This window comes from Numida meleagris, chromosome 16, assembly GCF_002078875.1.
Source record: "Numida meleagris isolate 19003 breed g44 Domestic line chromosome 16, NumMel1.0, whole genome shotgun sequence".
NCBI classification, from domain to species: Eukaryota; Metazoa; Chordata; class Aves; order Galliformes; family Numididae; genus Numida; species Numida meleagris.
The window spans coordinates 3587940-3613005 of NC_034424.1; the positions used below are offsets into that span (position 1 = coordinate 3587940).

The following is a 25066-nucleotide window of genomic DNA, read 5'->3' on the forward strand; positions in this document are numbered from 1 at the left end:
TTTCAGCGTTGTCCTTTGCTCACATTTGCCTGTAGATGTACCTGAGTGTATTTGTACGAGTTAGGGGATTTGCTTAACCAGACGTTGAGGTGAAAAAAAGGAGGCACAAATCTATCTGCAAAAATTGCTAGGAAAACAGGTTCCTGGTGGGTTTCCTTATTTCCCCCAAGAGCTTTTCAGCCTCATCTCTGTGTGGAAACGAATGCGTGCGGGCCACTAACCTGAAAGCAGTGCTGAGTGAAGCAATGATGTGTCTTAAACAGTAATATTTCATGGCAAATCATCTGCTCTGAAACGGAGACGAGAAGGTGGCATTTTTCACCTAACTGCATCTCTTCTCTATTTTTCTTACCTTTCTTTTTTGGAAACCTGGTTCAAATCCAACCTAGGACTTGGTGGTTGTGCTGAGCTGGTTTGGGAAGGGGATTTTAGCCTCGGTAGAACAAGCTGGTGAGTTACAATTCGCTTGCTAAATGGAAAGTCACTTATAGCAGAGAATGGCAGAAACTTGGAGTTTTGAATCTCAAGTAACCTTGAGATTGACTGGTGTATGATAATCTATGCAATTTGTGCAGGGAGCAAAGACAATCCAATGTCTGCAAACTCAATTTTGTGAGAACAACTCAGTTTGGGATGGAGAAGGGGACCCGTTATCATCAGTTCTTTCATTTTCTTCATCATCCCATTCAACCTCTTCAAAATTTCCCCTTTTACAACACAAACACTGTTCCAGCTGCTGCTTCTGCAAACATGGGAAGGGTTTTTTACAATTTATTTTAAACTTCCTTTCAAATATCTGTTTTAATATTGAAATACTTCCTTTGGAAAATCATCCCCTTGTACAGGGTAAAAAAAAAAAAATATATATAGCTGTAGCAATGACATTTTCCTTGTAAACCCTGTTTAAGCACCAATAAACCAAAAAATGTCAGAAAAAAAATCCTGAAAACATTGCTTAAACGATTTTCAGTCTCTGTGGTAAGGAAAAACTGTCATTGTCTGCTAACTTATGCCACCGGGTGTTATGAAGTGCAGCGCTGGCTGCCTTGGGAGGGTGTGCTGGCTGCTTCGCCTCGGGTCTGCTTTCCTCCGGCTGTGATTCTTGGAGGGATATTACCAAGGCAAAAACCTTCCTAGCCGCAGCACAACATCCCACAGCTGAATTAGGTGTGTTACGGGTTTATTCTCGCTTCTCTCTGAAGCGTCAGGGACAGGCCATTGCCCGAGGCAGGAAGCCAGGCAGTGCGTGCCAGCAGCCTCACCCTGCGCTCCAACCTGGCGAGCCGAGTGCACGGCTGTTCTCTGCCTTGGAATTGCACTGAATAGCTCCTAACCTTCTCCTTTATTGTTATTGGTTTAGATGAACACGAGGTAGGTGTGTTAGCAATTTGGAGCCATCTCCTGATCCCAGGGCTGTGGCTTTGGAGGGAGAAGGGATCCTTCCCCATCACGCCCACCCTGGGCAAGCAGCCACTGTTCCCATCACCTCCGCACGGCCACTTGCTATTTATCGTCTGCTCCAGTAAGGAATGAAGGGGGGGAAAAAAACCCTGTGCTGATGTTGTGAGCTGTATTGTCTGTGCTATTTATTAGCCTGAATATTTGTGCTTGGTAACCTGGGCACAACACATTGATTGTGGGGCTCTCTGCCAGCAGAAGGTGGGAAGGCAGAGAGGCATTGGCTGGCCAGTGGCAGTGACTCAGCGGGAGCTGCGTGCTGGGGCTGTTACGTGCTCAGGAGAGGCAATTGCAAAGCACGTTTCAAAATGCAATTTGCAGGAAGGCTTCCTTTCAGCCTGGCAGAGCTGTCGCTGTGTTGACTGTTGTGGGTTTTGCATTGTAGCTTTTGCAAATCTGTCTCGTCTCAAAATAGTCCAAAAGGTTCGTTTCGTCTCCTGCTCCTGCCAGAAGGGGTCTGGATATTTGTGTGTGTGTGTGTGTGTGTGTGTGTTTTTATCTCCAGCCCTGCAGCAGTTTCAAAAGCTAAGCGAATACTAAGCACAAATGCTTAAAAGGTGGTGTTTTTTTTTATGCCCCTTTGGTTTAAAAAAAGAAGGTAAATGAGAACAAAAGAGTAGAAGAAAGCTGTTCCATGTAGAAGGGAAGGAGAAAATGGAGTGAAATAAGGTGTTGAAAATGAAATGCCCCAAACATCTCCCCTGGGGACAGAAGAATGTCCAAACTGTAGCCCCCTTCTCTTGGATTTTTCTTTTCTATTTCCTTTTGGAGATGGTTAGTTTATAGCTGGCAGATCGATGGCCCATTGTACTTAGTTACGCTGTGGCAAGGCACACCAGGGTCACTTAAAATGATGCTCCCATGAAAAGCTGATCACACAGCTGGAGCAGCGTACAAAGAACATGCTGATATGCAGAGCAGGTTAGCACCCTTTGGGAAGTGGCACTGCCACTAACACACCCCTAAGGTGTCTGGCATGCTGCTTCTGTGGCTCATTCCCATGGCTTTGTGCTGCTGCTTCAAAAGGCAGTTGCAGTTTCTGAGCTTATCTGTTACAGACATAAATAAGTGTAGTGTCCTGAAGAAGGCATGGTGTTGAAGACCTCGGGGCAATTTTGACACAGTGGTGTTGTTGGAGGGGCAGCAGCAGGTGTTGAGGGTTGGCTGGCTGGTGCTGACTGCAGGCAGGTATCTGGCAGCCAGGGCCTCCAGGCTTTTCTCTCCAGGTTGCTGTATCCTACAAATGCTGCAGAAGCCCTCTGCCATCAGAGGCTTTTCCACCATAGGGAGATCCCTCTGAGACCACTTTAGATGAGGTTACGGCTCCTCTGCATTGCCAAGTGACCAGATGGCACTAGAGAACCAGGTTTTAAAATATTAGTCAGAAAGCCCGGCTCCTCCTCCCCTTTAATTCCTTGTTTGGCTGTTGGCACAGGAAAGACTTTGTGTTCCAGGAGTTGGACGCTTGTCAGTGTCCTCACCACCCTCCCACCCACCTCTGTCCACCCCCATGCCCCAGGCAAGCTGCTCAGGCTGCAGATGTGCTCTGTCTTCAGACAGCAAGTACCCATTACGAAGGGATTTGTATTCAAGAGGAGTTCGATTTGTATTCTTCTCTCTCTCTTTTTTTTTTTTTTAGCATACCTTGTATTTAATTTGGCAGAAAGCTCTGTTGAAGCTGCTTTACCTTTACTACATTATTATTCAATTGTATTTCCCTTGATGAAAAGCCTGGCAGTCTGTTGCTCAGTGACAGATGTGCTAGCTTTGGTTGAATCACCACCACTAGGCTTATTATCAGTTTTACTAATGTTTGCTGTTTTACACTATAACAGGTAGGGTGATTCATTCAGTCAAGACAAACACACAGACACATATGCACACAGTGATTCAGATACCCAGCCACATGCATACACAGAGGTGAATCAGCCTGAAGCAATCCTTACTTCAAGCAGAAACGTTCCCGGATCCCCTGCCTGCATATCCCCTCCTTGCCAAGCAGCCACCTGTGAGTAAGGCCCCATTGCTGCAGGATATCTGTCACAGGACAGAGATCTTTGCTCACCACAAACAGCTCTGACCAGTGCCTAGGGCCCCTACGTGTGAGATTAATGAGATGCTTCTTCAGTTAGTTCAGGTTGTAGGGATTCGTATTGTTCAATCCTCAGGTGCTGCCATTTGCTTTGTGCAGACGACTTAGCACAACACCTGCTGCGCACAGGGAGCTTTCTGATTTCTCCCACGTGCAGCATGGAATTGTGAACGTTTTAAGTTAACTGAATGGGTTAAGCTTAGTGTGGACCCGAAACTGTTCCAGCAGATGAGGCTCCCTGTGCCCCTGTGGAGTCAATGCTGTGTGCCAGGCCTGTGGGGAAAGCAGTGGAGCCCTGCCGAAGGGCCTGGTGTTGGCAGATCCCATAACAAGATCTCCATCTAGCATCACGTGCTGTCTTAGGTCAATAAAATAGCCCCAGTGCCTCTCAGATTCAGGTGTCCTGGCTTCAGAGGAGCTCGGTGTTAGTCAGCGGGCTTCTCCCTGCTGCGGCTTGGTGCTGCTCTGGGAGGATCGGTCCAAACAGTGTCACAAGCCAGTTCAGTGCGCTGCGTTGTTTGTTGTGATTTTCTCAACTCACAATGTCAGGGAGCCCAGTGCAGTTGCAGATTTATTTTTGTACATCCACGCACTGGAAAATCCAGGGCTGTTCTGAGTTATGTATATCTCTGGAGGCTGCGAACCAGGTCCAGGAGCCCCCCAGGAGCAGGTTCTGTGACACCCCCTGGGCCCGCTTGTCCCCCATGCTTCCAGATGGAGCTGGCCCTGTGGCAGAGTGCAACAATGGAACAAGAATGTTTAAACTGAGAAAACTCTGAGTTCATATTTAGTGTGATTTTAATGCTTAAGATGAGGCAGTTTATATACAAACTGCTTGGTCTCTTTAATTAAAACTCCCAAGGACTGGCTGTAAGATAACGAATGTCTCGCTCTGCCATATTGAAACTTTGTCTAATGAATTCTTTGCCTTGTCTGCCTCTGTTTCCATCTGACATCCTGTATTCATTCACAAGGTGTTCCTCTTAATGAAAACAAGGTCACTCTCCCAGCATTTGATGGGCAAGAAAGGAAAGGGTGATAGAACTGCAGCCTTACAGCGTGTTATTTTTTTACTTCTTCCCTAATTGCAAAGAACTTCCATTGATGTAGACAGGACTTCTACTTGAATAGCAGAGGAGAATAGGTGCCAGATTGGACCATAGGACAAAGTGGAGTTCAGTCCAGATATTCAGTTTCTTATATTGATTTTCCACTTCTGTCTGTCATTGCCTTATGGGATAATAATACCTGTTATAAGGAGGAAACATTTCTTCTTTTCTGCTTATAGGCTGATGTCTAATACTTATTAGTAACTAATATTGGTGTTGCATACAGAAACTAAATTTGAGATCTGAACCCTGCGGTGCTGCACTCTGTATGGAAATATAATGGGACAAGGTGCCTGCCCTGACAAATAGACCAGCCACAGGCAGGACAAAGAGTGCAAGAAGGAAAGTTTCAGAAAATTTCCTTACAGACAGGAGATGAGGAAGAAAGACGGAATCTTTCTATGCTGAGTCGTGAGCTGTGGCAGAAGTAGACCTTCAAAAGCACCTTGCCCCGTGGCATTGCCAGTCTCTTGCACGTCTCTTTGGGATGCTCTGAAGCTCTGGGGATGTCCCCTAGCTAGCTCCCTGCTGGGGATGGTGTTCTTTATCTGAACGTCCCTTGGAGCAGAAGGCTGCTCTCATCTCCCCTCCCCCAGGCACTCCCCACAGGATGTTTTCCCATGAAGGACACTTTGCTGGGGTGGTTGCTCACGTGATGCTGGCCCATGTGGCAGTGGTGGTTTAGGGAGAGGCTACATATGCTGATGTGCTAATTAAAGGCTGGTTTCTTGATGTAATTTAGGAAAGAACCATTGATTTGGACCAATCAGAAAGTCATAGCTCCTCTCCTCAAGATCTGAAGCTGAGCTACTAGATCCTGCTCCTGCAGTGGCAGCGTTTCACATCCATGAATTCTTCTACTGTATTTTCCTAACTAGCTTTGCTTCTTTTTCTCTGTTGACTTGTTGGTGGGATGTTATGGCTTCTTTACTATTTCACTGGGTCCTTGTGGTTGGAAAATATTGTCATTTGGCATAAGTTGTCATAGTTCCTTGATCTGGTCCTATGAAGGTAGTTCTCCCATTACATCTGAGAGCTGGCAGGAGGAGCTGACCTGCACTGCAAGGCTTTTTCCCAGAAACAGCCTGGTAGATAACCTTGAAGCACACATTACTTGAAGGGAGACAAGATCACAGTCTGCTCACAAGTAGCTGGCAAATAATATCAATGAAAGAGCAAAAGTTTTAAAAAAAAAAAAATTAATTTTCAATTATTTTCTGTCCTCTGTGACAACTCTACCTCTGGTAGGCCCCAACGTGTAGGCCCTGCCAGCTGCAGTGAGCCTGAAGCAAATCTGACCAGGAGGAGTGTGACCATGCCAGGAGGGACGCGTTAGATTTGAGGTCCTAGAGACATCCACCTTCTGGGGGCACTGAGCCCATTCACCTAATTCCAATCAAATGTCAGTAATAAAAGTAAAGATGGCTTGCTGAGCAGAGAGTGGAGAAGGATTAAAGGCATTTGCTTTAATAAATAGAGATGTTATTATGGAGAGTTAATGTTCTTTGATATAGATCTTGGCAACATTAGAAGATGCTAGGTACCATGCCTCATTATCTCTGAGAGGTTAAGGGGTCAGCCTGGGACAAGGGGATGTGATTTATTCACTAACTTTGTCAGAGATACGAGAATATGTATGAAATAATAAGACTTGCAGAGACCATTAGTCAAAATCTCCCAGGATCCCAAGGTCTCGCATTGTGCTAGATTCCTTGTCTGTATGCTGCAGGTCATGCAAGTGCTTGCCTCCTCTGCTATGTCCCATCTTTCTCTCTTTCACCCTTTTTATATCTGATGTTGTGGCTTTTCTTTGCCCTTCCACTGGCTGATAGGCAGGTGTTATTCCAAGGGGTTGGTTAATTTGGGAGACAAGGGAGGATTCTTTCATTTGAAAATTTCTCTCCATTTCTTGCCCTCCTTAGGAGCCAGTGGCTGAGGAGGGAGGTGAAAAGGACAAATGAAAAGATCAGGTGTAATGTGATGAATGTTGAATGGCTCCAGTGTTTGTTAAACCATCGAGGACAGGGGGATGGGTATATGGAACTCTTCTTTGTATGTGTGAGTGGAGAATCATGCAGGTGCACATCTCAGGGAGGGTTCAGTCCAGGAGCTCTGTTAGCCCAGGATGCTGCTCGCACAGCAACCTGCAATTGGCAGCGCCCTGTCCTGGGTCCTTCAGAGAACTCCCCTCTGTTCTGTCACTGCCGTGGTATCAGCACATCTGTTGTGAAATTTTGTGTCATCTGGAGGACTTGCTGATAGAGGAAAGGAAGGACTCAAGGCCGCATTTGGAACGTCACAGGGAAAGTGATAACAGTCAGATCCCTAATACTGTACACAGTACAGTGCATTGTAATGTACCTCCTGCACTCTGACCCCATGTACTTAGTGATACGTAGGAAGAGAATCCTTACAAGCAGCCACGAGGACGCAGGCATGCACACAGGTGACTCCTGACATTGTCTGCAGCTGAGCATCTCAGCTGCCAAGTAGAAGTTTCTTTGCCAGACGCTGCTTTCCAGCACAAGTCCCCAGTATCTTCAAGCACTTGTTAGAAGGGGTTTTCTGATTGCTTTTGGTTATTGTGTCTCTCTGATCTCATTCAGGAGCATTTCAGAGCGTTGCTCTTGTGAAGCAGGCACTATTCATGCCTTGTGAATGTGATGCAGCAAAGTCACGGGACAAGCAGTAAAGTTAGTGCTGAATGGTAGATGCACAATAGATCAAAGACGAATGATGAGGATGGCACTGAAGGCTACGTTTAAGAAAAGGTTGTAGATCAACATCTCTGACCCTAAATTTGTGTTAGAATCATTGATAAGGGACATAAAACTGTTCTCCTTAGTGAGAACAGCTTTTGGCCAGGAGGAGCAAAATATGGTTTTAACTCCAATGGTTTAGAAAAAGATTAATGAGAAAGGACGTTATAAAGCTTGTTTCTCTAAGAAAAAGAAGCTTACTTGAGAGCACTGTCTGGCTTTGTGCTTCTCCTGATTATCATTTGAAAGCGACCCATTTGAAAACAAAATCACAGAAAAATGGAGTCTTAAAAGCTATTGATTTTTACATATTTTCTATAAAGAAACAAGTGGGCAGCAGAGAGAGATCTAAATAAAAGAAGTAATGTATTGATGGACGGGCTAAGTCTTAGCTCAGACTCAGAAGCTGTAGGAAGGAGAGGAGAAGCCAGTTGTCATCACATCCACTGCTGGGGGACTGCTCACACAACACAGCTTTCCCTGAAGTGCAGAGAGCTAAGGATGCCCATTAAGGAAACATTCAAATAATCTCCACTTCTGCACTCAGGAGATCCTAGCACAGCACAGGCTCATCACAGTCTTTCCTTCTCTGCCTTAGAGCAGGAGCCAAGCACCACCAACAGGAATTAAGCATTTAATTCTCATTTATATTCTATGGGAAATGGGCCCTGGACCCACGTCATCTGCTTTCAAACCTTCCCATCTTTTCCCACCTCTGCTGCCCTAGGCCTGTCAGTATGTTCTGTTATCCAGAATCAAGATAACAGGTAAAACTAAAAATAAATTAATTGAAGCATGAGGGAAATGTTCAGAAAGATCTTTGCACCTTTTTATATTATTTTCTATTTTTTCCCTGCTTTTTCTCTACATTTGAGGAGAAGTATAAAGATGCTGAACAAAAACACGTGAACTTTTCATTTAAAAAACATCATTGTGTGTGATCACATCCCATTCAGTGGTATTTGCCTATCAAAGGGTGATTCTGAGAAGTTGCTGTCCAGCCTTGTAAAAGTTAACATTCCTTTAGAGCCCACTCTGGGTCTTGAGCCTTATTTATGGTTGCCTTTTTTTAAAAAAAAAACAACTGTTGTAAGCTGCTGTTTGCAGAGATGCTTTGAATACTTCGGATCTTCAGGAGTTAAGAACTTCTTTTAACACTCAGTTTTTTGTCTGCTAGTTTATATGTGACGAGCTGGTGCCAAGGACCCAATTACAAATTTTTTTTTTTAATCTCTCTTCCCTCTTTCTTCTCCACCTCCTCCTCCAACCATAATCAGGGACACCTGGAAACAATAAAGACTTGTTTGTTTGGTTCGTCCTTCTCCCCCTTATTTTTTGTATGTTTGATGTTGAGAAAGCAAGGCTGTTAGAGATCCATTAAGCAGTGTTTGTAACGGAAGGGAAGTATTCTATCTGGTTTGAGGAAGATAAGGCACATAAATCGAACTCACCCTACATCTAAACATTTCTGCAAATAGCTGCAGAGGAGACAGACGTGCAGTCTCTTTTGCTACGTGCTGAGTGCTCCATCTTGCCACCACTGGAAGCCAGAAGAGCTTGAGGATTGGGATCAGAAACTTCAGACTAGAGTGATGAGCAGTTTTCCAGGCCGAAAACAGCTGTTTACAACAAGCTTGTTCCTTCACTTAGAGCTGTTTTTCTTATGCATGGAGCATCCAGCACTTCCACCGAACCAAGGAGGCCGGTGTGAATGATTGTTTGATGACTGCACCCCCTGGGGGTGAAGCCGGCCCACCAACACCGGCTTTCTCAGCCTTGGGGATGGAGGCAACACAGTCTGGTCTCTGTTGTGCAATCTGTATGCAGAGCTCTTTTCATGGCTGTGGAAGTGAAGCCAGGTCTCATCCCGGCCACATGTCTTGCCTGCGGGAATACTGGGGCCAGGGAAGCACACAAGGAACGGGAATGCAAGAAGGGAGCAACAGCAGGCTCCTGCTCCACGCAGCCTTTTACTTTGTTTGTAGCTACCTTGGGGCATGCATGAAACTGGCTTGATGGTGGGATGTCCGTGCTAGTTTCTCTCTGTCACATATTCCAGAAGTTCTGCTAATAGTGCTGTTCGTGGCTGATAGGGGAGGGCACGTGGAGGGTCTTTCTTGGAAAGCAGCCAGCAGTCCCAGCTCCCCTGGCTTTAAGTGATATGCTTATCTTCCAGTAGACTTCACGTGAATTAGAAAGACTCTCAGCTGTATCCAGCGCAACTAGAATTGGAATGATTAGTCATGAAAATAGCTTTTTCACTCTTGTTTCAGTGTCTTGGAAACCCAGGTCAAAAAATTGTCTGCTGTTTCTGAAAGAGTGGGTGAAATGTGTGCAACAGCCCTTGACAGGCAACATCTGCAGGATTCGAGCTCAGAACTGAATTCCCAGGTAGATAAATCGATCTCCTGGTGAATTATAAATACTCCTTGGATATAATCTGCAGCATAAGGAACTTTGGTCAGCTAACAGGGCGCAGCTTCTCATTGAGTAATCAAGGATATTTATTTGGGCTGCTGGCAAAATTGCGTAAGTAATATATTGCTATTGTGTGGGTGGCTGTGTTTAACTGTAAATTAATTAGAGACTCCACACCCAATCATCATGGAAAGCAGAGGGGCACCCATGGCACAGCAACGCATTCATTGTGCCCTGCATCCATTACCCTTCTCCTGCTTCTTGCTGCTGTGAGGATCACCCTTCTGAACATCTGTCTAAAAGTTATTCTTTGCTCCTTTCATGAATACATTCCCTTCTAGACGTTCATGGCCCTAAGCTGGTCCCCCTGAGTGACAGGCTGAAGCCACGTCATCCCTGGGTCTCCATTTTGCAAAGTGAGATTTGGGAAAGATACTGGGCAGCAGGGAGACGCAAAGGATTTTAAAGGAATTTGTCAATAGAAACACTGAGAACTTGAAAAGCCAAAGCAGTCCATTAATCTCTTCCCAAAGACAATCTACTACCAATTAGGAGGTAGATGTAGTGTATCTCCTGGCATGGACACCAGGCTTGGCTGGGGAGATGGAGCTGCCAGCTGGCTACTCCAGGGAGTGACGTGGCACTTGGGAGTCCATTCCCCTTAGGGTGTAATTTCTTAATGTATTAAGAACAAAAGGCAGAAAATGTTAAAGATTGCTTAAAAAAATGTTGCTAATAACTCCCTGGGGTCAAAGGATCTGGAAGCGTGCAGCTAGTTCTGAGTGAGCCCAGACTAAAAGGGTTTTTCCCTTTAATATCTTCAGTCTCTGTGGCTGTGATGTACTGCCTATATTGTAACAAAAGCTTCTGACAGTTTTACCCTCTGAATCTTCAGGAACCTGCTGTCCCAGGGGAGCATGCCCTTGCAGAAGGTTTATATTTAATTTGTTTCTCTACTTAAACAGAAACTCTTTTTTTGTAGACATTTGCTAGGCAACAACACTGTACTTTTCCACAGAACATTTGTGCTAGGCCTGATAGAAAAACTTTGAAATCCTGTGAAGAGTTACATTATTCTGCTGTTCCACAGTTCCCATGGCGTAGGTATGCGAAAAATCAAAATTAAATGTTGCATAACATTTTGAAAATGTGGAGCAAAACTGAGGAAAGTTCCAAGCATCGTGTTCGCAGGAGAGTTTCTCTCGTTTCGTGAACGCGGAATTGATTTTGTGCTTTTATTTTTGATAGTGCATGACAATTTTTTGAAAAGGTTTGTACCAAAATTGGGGATGCAGTCTGTGTGTTTATTCTGCACTGCCCTCCAGCTTTCGGTACCAGCTCTAAATTCTCACTCTGCCGCTTCCAAATCCATGTCATATGGATACGAGCAATTTTCTTCTCACAAGAATTTTGCTTGCTGTTTTAAGATCCATCTCTCTGAACATCATCTCTGTATGATGTTGCTGAGCTGAAGACTGGGTGAAGTGGCACAATTTTAAACCAGATCTGTCATTCTGATGCACTTTGGTCTATTTTAATGTTTGCATTAAACCGGGGTGGGTTTTTTTGTTTTTTTTTTTGTTGGTTTTTTTTTGCAGGATTTAAAGATTAGTCATATCCACCAAAGAAAAGATATCCCTGAGAACCTATGAGTTGGAGATAAAAAATGCAATACAAAATTTAGGGATTTTTTTTCTTCCAGGATGACTTATATGTGAAGGAAGGAGATAATCTTAGACACCCCCTATGGAGTGCGTCCTACTAAAAAGTTGTTCCGGACAAGACCTGAAAATCCAGCACATGCTCTTAGTGGGTGCTGGAGGGATGGGTGTGCTTGAAGTGCATCCATCTCAAGAGCCAGTGGTTTGGGTTCAGGTGTTGTCCTTCTGGTTGGTGGACCAGATCTGCTGCTTCCCATGGGAATCCTAGGCCAGCATGGCAGACTGCTGTTGCCTCTAAGAGGGACTGAGCAGAGCAGGCACACCACTTCATGTCTCCATTTTCCTGAGCGCTTTGCTCAAAGGTTCATGGTTATGTCGCCCAACAAGGTGCCCTGATGCCCAGCAACTTCTCTTCTCCAACATGAAGGTAATTAATGGGCATAATCCATCAAGTAGGAGAGTTGAGGAAATGAGACTGCATAAATGCACCATTATGACTCGTGAGCAGCTCAGCTGGCTGTTGACAGGGCTGAGGAGTCTTAATAAGAGGGGTTAAAAAAAAAACCCTTATGAGGAATTAATTTCCTGTCTCCATTATGAAGTGCTGGGATGTTCATTTAGCATGCAGTAGGTGGGTGTTAAGATTAGAGCTGTGGAGGAAATGGATATTGGAATGTGCTAAATCTTCCTCAGTGCCAAAGCAAGAAGTCTCAAGAACATGCTGATGATCCTTCTTCACTGGAACCCACACTAACAGTGTTGGGGGTTGGAACTGGATTTTCTTAAGGTGCCTTCCAACCCAAGCAATCTATGATTTTATGTCTTCCCAGAATCAGGAGGCCAGTTGTTCCCATTAAAACTCATTCTTTCTCTGTTCCAAGCTTAAAAAATAGGCATACAGTGTCTGTACCCAGAACAAGAAAGGCACAAATGTTGCTGATGAGAGAACTTAGAAGCTGCCTTTACAAATCCCTCCTTAGCACTTTGGCATTGGCTTTGTTAGATTAAACGTGTATCTACTTTACACTTCTATTGTATCTGATGCATTTAGCCTTGAATAGGAAAACAGGGAATGTGTGGAAGTCGGAGGAACAACACATCTGCATCCCTGGTGGCTCTGCTAATCTTGTTAGCAGACCAAACACTGATCTGATCGAGTGACCTGAGTCGCAGAGTACCTTAAAAAATCTGACTGTAGGTCTGTTTTTAAATAGAAAAAGTGTCCTTGTTTTCCTCAGTCAGAAAGAAAACAAGTCTTGGGTCAGCGGATAGGCAAGCGTAGTATTTTAATTTCTTTCTGGATGCTGGAAGAAATCCAAGCCCACCCAAGTGGGGTGTGAAGACAGGAGAAAAACAGAGCTGCACGCAAAGCTGATCTTTCTGCGGCTTGCCAGCACACAGCCTTTCACACCACTGAAATCACACTCTCTTTTTTGAATAAAACAGTATGCAGGGCTCACGCTCTGCGTGAAGACAAGTGTCACCTTCCATGAATATGGGGACAGCATTTTCAGGGATTTGGAGAGCGCTCTCAGTTCTAGTTGGCTGGATGCTTTGCACTTAGCAGAATGCCTCCCTCCCTCTTTATTCTAGCAGTCAGCACTAGTTTCTGCTTTGACTTTTTGGGGGAAGAATTTTGTTCCCAACAACTTTAATGTCCTCCTGTTGATACCTTGGCCTGTCTTGTCTGTTCATAGTATTCACCCAGTGGGAGGCATCAGCTTTTTAGGGTGAAAGCCCATTGGAGCAGAGCACGTTTGTTCTATGTGCCTTTATGCAGAACCCGGTGCAGCCCCACATTGGAGCTGACGCCCCAACAGGAGCATGAATCAAGGATGTTGCCTTCACTTCTGCTGTGGCATCTTGTCGCCATCAGAGCAGAGCCTCACATCTCGTGCAGTAGCACGTTCACTTGCTTTTGTTCTCCCCTTGCAAAGAGAGACATTGTGTTTGGTGTGATAATGTAACTTAAGGTCATATTTCGCCTTCAGCCATCAACATGTGCAAATGCTGTATGACTAATGAGGCAGTCTCAAGTGACGATCCTGTGCTGTTTTCCTACAAGCAACTGTGTTGTGTTTGCAATCCCTCCTGACAGGTGGTGAAGAGCTATCTTTCCCCTGGGCTTCTGACTGGAGCTGGAAATCCAACAGCAGCGCGGGTTCCTGGCCATCAGGGACTTCTCTCCCCTCCTCTTCCAAAAATGTGCTAAAAGGAAAATCTGCCCTTAGGTTTGTCTGTCTTGCTTTCAATTTGTTTTCAGTCCCTTTTCGTTTCCTTAGGGGACTCTTTCGCCGGCTCAGGGAAGCTTTGTTCTTTCTGGGATGTCAGATGGTGGCTCGGCCAATTCACGTGACAGTAAAGAGACAGACAGACAGATGTGGTGAAAATGGGACAGCAGTAGGATTAGCGCATAGCCACAGTGCCGAGAGATGAAATAAGGTCGTCTCCCCCCAGCCCTCTCTTTCATGGGCAGAAATGACTCAGCTTGACAACACAGAAAGCTTTCAGACAGGCTAGGTTTAAAAATGATAGATGATAGCATGCAGCTCATCAGTGACTCAGCTTGTCAGCGTTCATCACTTGGACTCTGACCCTTCCTTCTCCCCTCCTAAGCCTGCCAGAGGTTTTCTAGCTATCAGCAGGGTGCCCTCGATCTCTGCCAAGGATTAAATGGACAAATTGACATTATTTTCAAATATTGAGCATGCTTTTGGAGGCCCAACTTGAACAAAGATACTTTCAGAAAGGTCCTGCTTTTCAGGAAGCATTGGGTGTCTTCTGATCGGAGCCGTCAGGTCTTGCTAAGGATGTCCAGCTTAAGCATCTTCAAGTAATGCAAGCTAGGTAAAAAACCCTAACTCCTGACTCAGTCTCCTTTGGTCTTACATTTGAATTATTATTATTTTTTTTCTCTCTCTTAGTTTTGTCATCTGCTTAGTTACAATACCTCAGGAAAAATACCCTAAGGTTCTGCACAGCACCTTTCAAACAGATTCCTGCAGGAGAAATCCCTCCTGGGTCAGACCAACGCTTCTGGTTCATGCACTGACCCAAACAGGCAGGTAGACTTTTGCTTTCTCCCTTTGTAACACAGTTTGCAAACTTTCTTTCTCAGCCAGCCTTGTATTTCCACAACTCTGCCTCCCTGACATCCATATCCATATTTCTGCTTTGCTGTGAACTAAAGAAAGAAAATAGAACGGATACGGTTTTGTTTTGATTGGACGCCTGTCCCTCTCTCCTCATCTCTTTATTTTTTCACACGTTGAAGGGGATCCATCAAGATAATTTCCTGTTATTAGGTTTGAAGTGTTTTGAATTTGAAATGCCTTTTTACGTAGACAGAATTGTTGCCTGTAACTTGGAATGCGTTTGCAGTTTCATGTAGTGCCTGGCAGCCCAAACTGCATTACAGGCAGCTAATCCCAGTTGCTGAGCTCCATTAAAGACTAGATGGTATCTGTTAATACAGCCATCCCGTTTGGGTCATTGTGCTGATGTAAGGAGCAGAGCTGCCTGGAGAAAGATTAGTATGTGAAGGGACATCTTTATTCTATTTTAAACTGGGAAAGCGTATGAGAGATAGACCAGTCATGATTGATTAAAGATATGAAAAGAATTTTATGGGCCTTCTTACGCATTTCGTCTTTCTCATTCTGTTTGTCATATCTCGGCGCTTGATAAATAAATAAATACATAAATCCAAACCTTGAGGATAATAGCAAAGACAGAGACTCATAGCTGTTCCTTTTAGCTCAGTATTTTTTGTTATAATGGGCTAAGGACTGGGAGTCTCAGAAATCAATTTGCAGCTCTGGCACTGATCTTCTGCGCGGTCCGGGCCCACCTTTTCTCCTCACATCGTCTCCCACTATCTTTTCATCAGATCTTTTTAAAATTAGAAGCATAGTTTGGCAGTGACTTCCTTATCCTTCTGCAGTTCCTGTCGTACTTGCAGTCCAGTCCCAGCTGGCTGCTTTGGGCACAACCCAAGTAATCTCCAGTTCCCCGCCTACTGGATTCCAGAGCCACGTGCCATTTTGCCCAGTAAATACTGATACCTCATTTCCTGCTAGTGGCTATTCAGGGGCCTTATCTTATGCCTTCAATCTTCTTATCTTCCTTCTCCTTGCATTATCAGTGATATCCAGAGCTTAAGACCCTCTGTACCTGGAACAGCAGGTTTCCTTCTTCATCGTTCTTCCATGCGTTGAGTGGTGTCTGTCTGTTCTGCTATAGCTGGTGTTCACAGGACTCCCTTATCTGTGCAGAAGCACAAACCGTGCTGTCCCCAGCTCTGTATCCAGCTCAACACTGTTGCCACGGCTGCTCACGTCTCAGGTTGTGCTCTGACAGTGCAATGTATTCTTTGGCAAGTTTGGAAAGGAAACAGTCTTTAAAAAAAGAAAAAAAAAAATCACATTAAGCATGGCATGTGTTTCATGCTCGTTTAGCATCTTATCCTTCTGCAGAGTGTTGTAATTCCCCTGGCTGCTTTTGAATTTCGTGTCACACTTTTAAATGTGGTTGGGTACATGCTCTACATGCTCTGTCAGTAGAGTTCTGCCAATAACCTTAGTGCATGCAGTGCTGGGAAAGCAAGCACCAGCTCCGCTGCCTTGTGTGCTCGAGAGTGTGGATGTCACAAGTGCAGATGTGTTCTGCATAGGAAGAAACTGTCTTCCTGCTGCTGCAGCTGTGCCAGCCCCTCTTTTCAACAAGGCGGGATTTTTATTAACTGGGGTATTCACCTGCAGTGCTGTCTTGAGAAATAAATAACAGTAGGAAACGCCGACAAAAGGATGCTTGAGTGTATTGTGCTGAATTAAGTTGTAAGGCAAATGAATCAAAGTTACTTGCCGCGGTCTTAAACGTTCTTAGCATGAATTAAATCAAATTATCTTGAACTTGAATGAAGTTTGACTTTGAAAGTTCATTCCAAGAAACGTTCAGGAGTGTTTTCTGTAGAGATACAAAAACCTTTGCTGTTCTTAAACCAGGACTAATTTTAACAATTGCATTTTTACTAGAAAATAGGAGAATTCATTGTGGCAGAAACTTTGAAATACTTGAATTAATGATGAGTTGTAGTTGACAGCTGGGACCACTAGCAAGGATCTCCAGGAAATGGTGGGAAGGCAAGGACTAAAAAGTGCTTAATGAAGTGAAAGTTGAGGGTAACACGGATCTGGTAGAAAAGTAATTATGTTTATTGACCTTCACCTCCTCCTAAAAAAAGTGTGCTACTTCCGACTGCTCTCTAACAGCAGTCTCAGTCGGTCTCTATTCCCAAGCATGTTCACCATTTATAAATGTTCCCAATGTGCCAACATGTTGTCTATAATTATCTATTATCTTGGTTGAACAGATGTGAAGGAAGCCAGATTCAGCTCCTCCCTTGTACTTAAGTGTACGTTCAATCTGAAGGCGAGGTAAAGCTAGATTTCTGAGAAGTCTTTCATATATGCATTGGTTCTTTAAACCAAGAAACAACAACCAGATCTGATTTGCCAAGAAAGGCAGCAGATATGATTCCAAAGAGAGAGGAAATGGATTTTTAAACTGTGAAGTTTTCATTTAACGATATCCATTCTTCAGGGCGACATCACAGCTGCAGATGCAGTTTAGATGCTTTGAGGTGTTTGCAGAGATTAATTAGCAGCCTAAATGGGAACTGAACTCCGATGAAAACCTGGCCCTTGTGGGCACTGAGCCTCGGGCTGGATATGCTTTTGAAAAATCTCACTCCTGAGGACTCGGGGGATGCACTTTCCTGACCTGAGCTCATGCATTAGGGAAAAAGCTCAGAGTTATTTCAGTACTTGCAGGAGTTCAAGCTCATTCCTCAAAGCGAACAACCTAACGCTTTCCTAGTTGTGTACAAAGTGGCTGAACTAAAATCCCCAGAGAGTTCCCTTTTTGGAGAAAGTTCATATGAGGTAAGAAGTCCAGATAGCTAGCAGAGTGCCTGGGTAGAGGTGTGTATTTTCATGAGTATAACTGTGTGATGGGAGCCCGAGCTGCTTCACCTTTGCTTTCCTGATGTTCTCCGTCCCCGTGGGCTCCTGCCCTGCCCGTCTCCCCACCCTGCTCGGCTGCTTCCTTTCCTTCACCCAGCCCTGCTTTTGGGATGCCTGCTGCCTTCCTTGTTCACGAGGGTGGATAGCGATGGGACAAGGCCGAATGGTTTTAAACTGAGACAGGGAAGATGTAGGTTAGATATTAGGAGGAAGTTTTTCACACAGAGGGTGGTGATGCACTGGAACAGGTTGCCCAGGGAGGTTGTGGATGCCCCGTCCCTGGAGGTATTCAAGGCCAGGCTGGACGTGGCTCTGGGCAGCCTGGTCTAGTGGGGGGGGGGGTTTGAGACTAGATGATCTTTGAGGCCCTTTTCAACCCAGGCCATTCTATGATTCTATGATTCCTGCATTTTGCAAACTTGCAATTTCACACTGCATTTGTTGTCACAGCAACAAAAAAGGAGGAGTTCAAAGTAGGGGAGAAAAGTTTTTAAACCCTCAAAACCTCTTGAATCAACCCCTTGTTTTGGTTGTTGCTTGTGCAACACCTTTCAATACTCCCAGAGACCTTGCTGGAAACCCAAACCTTCCCTGCCCTCTTCAAGCTGCCTCCTCCCACCCCTCTCTTGCAGAGCAGCTGAGAGCCCTGCAGAGCTGCCCCCAGCCATACCCCACCTCAGTGGCAGCTTTTGCAGCCAGTCCAGCTCTCTTTGACAAAAAAGCTGGGTTGTTTGGTAAGCAGGCATGATGGCAATGTAGGGAGCACCCAGTGGCAGCACTATTTTATTTTACTTTTCTTCCCAGCAGCAGATCCATCAGCGAGGATGATGGAGCGCTGGCTGAAGCTTGCTCACGTCCCTCCACCTCCTTCTCTTTCCAATCACTGTGGCTAAAGGAGCAGCAGCCCTTAAATGAAAACTTTACGGTGAAGAGCTGCTGACACTTTTTCATTATGAAGATACATGGGGTGGCTGGTAGCTAATGAATGTCAGTGCTCAAAAGGATAATCTCTGCTTCTCTCTGATACAATTTAACGTCGTATTTCCCTAATTTGAGGCTGATTTAGTCGCTGGGGTATTTGGATGCCTCTTCTATGGTGCCGATAGTTAATTAAACAGATGTTGCAGAGGGAATCATTAATTTTAGTGCTGCAGATGGGAGCGGAATGACTTTGCGAAGTTAATGTTTCAGCAAAACAATAGGCTTCTGTCATCAGTTGGTATAAACCAAGTAAATTAAGAGAACAAGTAGAGTAAAGGAGATAGCTTTGAAAGAATATCAATTATTCATTTTAGAATTATTTTTTCCCCCCATAAATCATCACAGGAGGAGAGGAGGAGAAAATCTGTAAGACTTGGGAAGAGGACAGGAGAGGAGTCCCCGAGTTATCAGGCTGGGAGAGAGCTCAGGGCTGCAGGGCCCAGGGCAGCGGCTCATTCCACGCTGAGCAACTTCGGGCAAGTCCAGGAAGCATTTTCAGGAGCACTCCAAGTCCTGTCCATAAAGACAGAGGTGTTTTTCCATGCTTAAAGAGCAGGTGGGCACAAACAGCTTTGTTTTTCGAAGGCCGTGATGCTTTTTTTTCACTCCCAGCTGGGCGTGCCAAGTTTTCCCAGTTTTTGGGCAGCTGGTTGTATTTTCAAAAGCACCTGCATACGGTGAATTTTTTCTGATGGGAAGCCGATGTATTCTGTAATATACCAGAAACCTCAGGACCCATCTGTTTAATAAGCCTCTGTGTGGGACAAAAATTGCTGCAGGGCTGTATGTAAGCATCAGATGTGGCCATTCAGTCTATGGCGGGAGGCAGAAGAACTTTGGAAGTTAAAGGTTTTTTTCAAGTTTGATGGCATTAAATGTCACTAATTTCTATGGAGGTAGAGTGTTCTTATTTATCAACTTAAAACATAAAGGGAAGAGCCAGCTGCTTCTGAACTGTGCAGCGGCAGAAGAGTTTCAGGGGAACAAATGAAGTCCATCTATCTGTTAGGGTGAAAGTACCACTGTCTTGCTTCACTGCCTCATAATATGGAAATTATGTTTCTTTTTTAGGACAGATGAGTCATTTGACCACTCAGACAACTATACGGACACATCTCCGTCCATTTATATTATCTTTCTCTTTCTCATGTGTGCATGTTTCTTCCTTATTACCAGCCACTGCTTTCTCCAAAAACAATAATCACTGGTTATTCTCATTTATTTGATAAGGCCAAACAATTTCAGTGCCCAGAAAGTAATTATGAATTTGGCAGTTCTGATTAATAAATCTTTCATGAAGCATGCTCCATTTTGTCCATAAACAGCATCTTCCAGAGATTCATTGAGAAAATATGGAGAAATAGAATAGACAGAAAGAGAAAGCAAGGCAAAGAGAAAAAATGCATTCTTCCAGGCAGTAATGTCCTGCTCTCAGTCTTACATGTGTAAGGTGATTTTAACTGTTGGATTAATTCCTTTAGCACTCAGTCTGTACACACCATTTCATTTTAATGGATACTGTTTGCATTTTACTCTTCCTGGCTTCACAGTGCCTCTTACTAAGTTAGCTCCACTCTCACTATCAAAACCTTCTGAATTATTTTTAGGAGCTAATTTCTGTCCTCAGACTTGCTGAAGCATAGCATTGTACAGCTTGAAGGCCTTGTCTTGTGTTACAGCTGAGCTAGACTTGCATCAAGCACATGCTAAACTTGCCAAGCACTAGCTGCTTTCTGTTGTCTGGGAAGAGGTATCCGGTGTGTTGTGAGAAAGCATCAAGCGTCCCAGCTAGCTGCCAGGATGCCAGCCTCCTGTTGTCTTCTGCTGCTTCTGCCAGCCCCATGCAGATGTTTTGGATGCTCTAGGGTCTCTCGGGAGGTGCTGTTAATTTTCCTTTTAGCCAGCTGAATTGGTCCCTTCAGGTCCTGCAAAGAAATCTCTGTGGTATGGACTTCAGCCATAGACCTGAAGTCACTCATAAGCTCAGGGAATTAACTCAGCACATCCCAAAGTGTCCTACTGAAAGACGTGAAATGGGATTTTTGCCTAGCAAAAACTGAATGTGGGGATACTGAGAAAGCAGGATCCTGAAACCTGCCTGCTGTTGCAGTATATTACAGCGAATTGAAGGATTTTGGCTTCTTCCTTTAGGAAATACAATTCTCATTAAAGGCATGAAATTAAGCTCCTTGGAGACCCGAGCGTCAGTCTGGAGAACAATCTGAATATGACTTTTTAGCAAGACCAGCTTCTCGCTGTATATGCCTGTGTTTCAGCAGCATGCAGCAGGAACTTGCTTCAGACTGAGCTGGGAGGCTCTGTGCTTGCTCCGTGATGTTCCCTCCTCACCAGCTCCCTGGGATGGGAGCACAGAATTCTCTGGAGATCAGGGTCGGCTGTCGTCCTTTGGTTCCCTCTCCCCCAGAACAGGCCAGCAAGCCCCAGTTGAACCATGCATTTTGGACTTTCCCAATCTTGCTCAAACAAGAAACAAGCAGCCTAGTTCTCACCACAGTGGTGGGGAAGGATGCTCCTGCTGTCTTCTTTTGAAGGTCTCCAGCCCCACCTCGGGGCCTGCAGAGCAGACGCTGCCTTGATAGAGACACTCAGGCACAAGGGCATCTCTGCAGCAGGGTGGTTCAGCAGCATCTTCTCCTGATTGTGTCCTCTCACGTGAGTTCCCTGTGCTGCTTGGAGCCACCAAGAGTGCCTGAGGTGTGGGCTCCACAAGGGCATGGGCCCTGTCCTCAGGGAGCACCAGCATCCCGCTGCAATTCCTCCTTTCCGCACGGCATCACCTGCCACTGGCATCTGCCTCTGCAAGAGGTAATTGATTCCCTTCCCCTTTAGAGCCCTAATTAAAAATGCACTTAATGTATTAAACTCAAATGCATTGGAAACAATTAGCTTCCTCTTTTGTCTCCTCATCTGAGTCGGCAACGCGAGGCAGCCAGGTGTCACGTTCAACAAATCTCCATCAAGTGATTGCTGTGGAAGGAAATGAAGTTTGAAGAACTCCTTTGCTGCTCCTGACGCTTCGGCTCTGACCTTCTTGCGCTCTCAGCTTATCTCCATGGAGATGCTCATTTTGCAGCTTGGCTCCATCTTCTGCCAGCCACTGCCTCACGCAAAGGCAGGGCCTGGGCAGGGGAGTGAGGCTGCTTCCAGGCTTTGATGCTGGTCCTTTTAACGCAAGGATGCTTTAAAATGGACAGCGAGATCTGCTTCTCCTTCAGGAAACATGTGCTTTGAGGCAGTCTGAGCTCACGCGGTTCGCTGAGGACCCAAAAGAGGAGAATTAAAGCTTGAGCTAGAAATTTCTATGGCATATCTGTACCTTGCTGCTGTGCCTGTCTGCCAAGTGGTGGAATGGGTCTCATATCTTCAGGACAGGTCTATCCTTTGTTCCTTTGTTGAGAAGTCTCATCATGCCCATGCTCTTGCCAACAGTAGTAGAGTTAGGTATGTACACTCTGTCCAACAGCCAAAAGAATAAGGCCAAGCAGAAGGCAGTGCCCGAGGCACAGAGCCCCGCTGCTGCTGGGCGTTCAGACACAGCACTGCCCCCATTAGTAAAGCTTATCATGACATACGCATGAAAATAATGTTTGGGGCAAGGGAAAGCAGAAATTTTTCTAATACTGCTTAGTACTCTGACAGTGCCCGTCAGTCTGAATTATTTAGCCCTCATCGTGACGGCACACGTGTGACTTTTGATCTTTAATTTAGGGTAGAGGATAATTTAGTTTCTCTGGGCCTCGTCCTTTGTGATGTGAGGGAAGAACAGCTCCAGCCTGGAGCCTCAGTCGCTGCCTGATTCTGGGCAAAAATGACTTGCACTTCCCCAAGAAGTGAGGCGTTAGGAGGACGATGCTCTGTGTGCTCCGTGATGGCTCTGGTTGGGAAATATTCCTCAAACCATTTTTCATCAGGAAATGCTGATTCTTGGAAACACGCTTTCTATGAGAGAAAAAAAAAGAAAGGGGCAAGTTTTCCTCATTTTAGCAACTCTTAAATAGTGCGGCAGCTTGAAGAGGAACCCAGTGAAGTCCTGTTTTCTTTTTTTTGACTTGTTTCAGATTGTAACTTCATTATGATGAAAACCAAAAGGAAGTCAAAATGAATGGTAAAAAAACTGAAAGAAAACTTTGAAGACTGACCTAAAAATAAAGCATACCAATATGACAAGAGAAAGGTTTCCCTATATTTGATCCTCCCGCTTTGGTCCTTTTATTCCTAGAGGGAGCAAAGGGATGGCAAGACCCTGCAAGAAGGGTTGAAGGTTCTCAGCCCAGGGTGAGTCCCTGGGGCTGGTTCATGTGTCTGCAGCCAGCATCTGTGGTCACCAATAAACCACAGCTTCTCCTGCTGCTGGAGCTCAGAGGAAGAAGCCATTTTAGGGCCAAACCCCTTCCCTGGGCTGCCTGGGAGATGGAGGAAGCAGTGCCTGAGCCTTTCTGAATTTCTTCTGAATTTAAATGCCAACTGAATCAGGAGCCAGGGCTCTGCCCAGTGCCAGATCACTCACCAGCCAGATGGCACCTTCTGAAGCTCTTCCACCTTCATCCGAGCTTCAAGGGATGCAGTGAAGGTGTTTGCAGGCAAGTGTCTCTTCCTTTTTCCTTCAGTGCTTTCACAGCCTTGCCTGCAGATTTACATGGGTGTAAGTTCAGAGCAGAGTGATACAGGCTGAGTGTGATCTGAGCTCCTTTCCTGTTGGTGACAGAAAGCCAGAACAGTGACATGAGGCTGCCTCCTGCATGCAGGAACCTCTGTCCTGTTCCCAGCACCACTTACAGTGCTTCTGCCTTGCTTGCACTGGCATATGAGGCATCCCTTAGGGATCCCTTTAGGGATTGATCAATCCCATGCAATGCAGTTGTTGGTGGAAGTAACAAGGATTTTCTTTGTTTGTTTCTGCAAAATATTTTGGAAAGGGTTTTTTTTTTTGGTAATATTATTACTTTTTTTTTAAAGACCTGTGGAAGAAAGTACACTGGAGTTGGAAACACACACAGCGTGGGGGAAAACTTAATTTTCCATGCCATATACCTGTGTCAGCCTTTGGTGGAATTAGAACAATGAGTAGTAAAATAAAAAGCTGAATGTGTCTGAAGTTTTAAGGTATGTAAGGAGTTAAGTGGTGAGACAGGAGGGGAGTAAAATGGCAGTGCCATGGGCTTCAGGACTGGAGCTCTGAGAGCAGTTTTGTGCCTTTGCACTGCTGACCCCTGTTCCCCTCTCCAGAAAAGCTGAGAGCTGTCGTCTTCAGTCCCTTCTTAGTTCCCTTTTTGTGTAGGGACAATGTGGGCTGGCATGGACTGCGCAGAAGAGATCCTCCTTTCTGAAAGGGTGTTGGTTGGAACAGGCTGGGCAGAGAGATAGGAGAGGGACTGGGGGAGAAGAGGACTGAGCAAAACGCAGAGAGAATGCTCAGAGAGATGGAAAGATGCAGAGATATTGCTCTGACACTGAAGAAACACTGGCTGGAGAACCAGAAGAGGGGACAAGCCAGCTCTTGTTAAAGGTCTCTTTGCCTCTTTGTAGAGGTGATAATTTGGAAGATCAGAGCCTGGCAGCAAAGTCTGTCTGGATGAGAGTGAGAGCATGTCTTCCTTCCCCTTTAAAGAGCAAAGGGAGCCACAAAGCAACCATATGGATTCGCAGCGGAGTTTGCCAACACCTTCTGCTTTTTTGAGGGCCAGATCCAATAAAGGACATAGTTAGGCACAGTTTTGCCTTCTTTTTAAGTGCCTGAAATGGGCTGCATGCTTTGGGAGGCGGATCTAAAATCTCAGTGCTGAAACAGGAAACGCGCTGAATGCTGAAAACCATGTATTTCTAATTAAGGTTGTAGAAAGTCCAAAGGCCACTCGTGAAGGGCTTTTCTTCCAAAACCTGCACAAGGTTCCCTCCTCTCATCTGCAGGTGTTAGAGCTGTGGGGAATGGTTCCCCAGGGAAGGAAGAGCTGCAATCCCATCCGTCACACTGGGCAGGGACGTCCAAGGCGCCAGGCAGGGTGAAGCCACCAGCCCCACTGCACAAAGTGTGCAGGAACTTGGGACCCGGTGAGCACTCACGAAGACTGAACTTCTGTGAGCCACGCAGGAAAAGGGAGTTGTGGATTCTCATCTGTGCTCCGTGTGCCATTCATTCGCGTTACGTCAGATGTTGAGTTAAAAACTGTATCCTTGCACCGGTGGAGAGAAAGGGAGTCCCAAAGTCCAACTCCCTTTTACCCAATGCAGTACTGTTGTTGGAGTCGTGAGGAATTTGCAGTTATTCCACGGAAGCTGCACTGCAACAAAGCGGACTGTGCAGCCCATTTATCACAGACTGCTCCCAGTTCCTACCTTAAGTGAGAGGGGAGTCAATTAACAAATGAAAACAGAGTTCCAAAACACGCTCTCCGTTTAGATCTCAAGGCATTAGTAAAACTGTGCAGTGGCAGCAGGGGCATTGTTTTCCTGGATGTGGCTTTGGAATACATAGGAGAAAGTGCTACAAGCTGAGATGCCAGCCTTCAAACGGGGCTGTTGCCTTCATGGTGAGATCTGCCTGCTT

The 25066-nt window shown here is 45.3% G+C and overlaps 2 long non-coding RNA genes across 5 annotated transcripts in view; both read left to right on the plus strand.

Annotated features, from left to right (window-relative positions):
* The window catches only part of LOC110406925, a 123720-nt gene that overhangs the window by 28988 nt on the left and 69666 nt on the right, over positions 1 to 25066 (plus strand). The gene's annotated exons all lie outside the window — the stretch shown is intronic.
* On the plus strand, positions 220 to 23374 carry LOC110406926. The gene is made up of 3 exons (XR_002443638.1): positions 220 to 450; positions 18847 to 21327; positions 21409 to 23374. It is a non-coding gene; the product is annotated as an uncharacterized LOC110406926 (long non-coding RNA).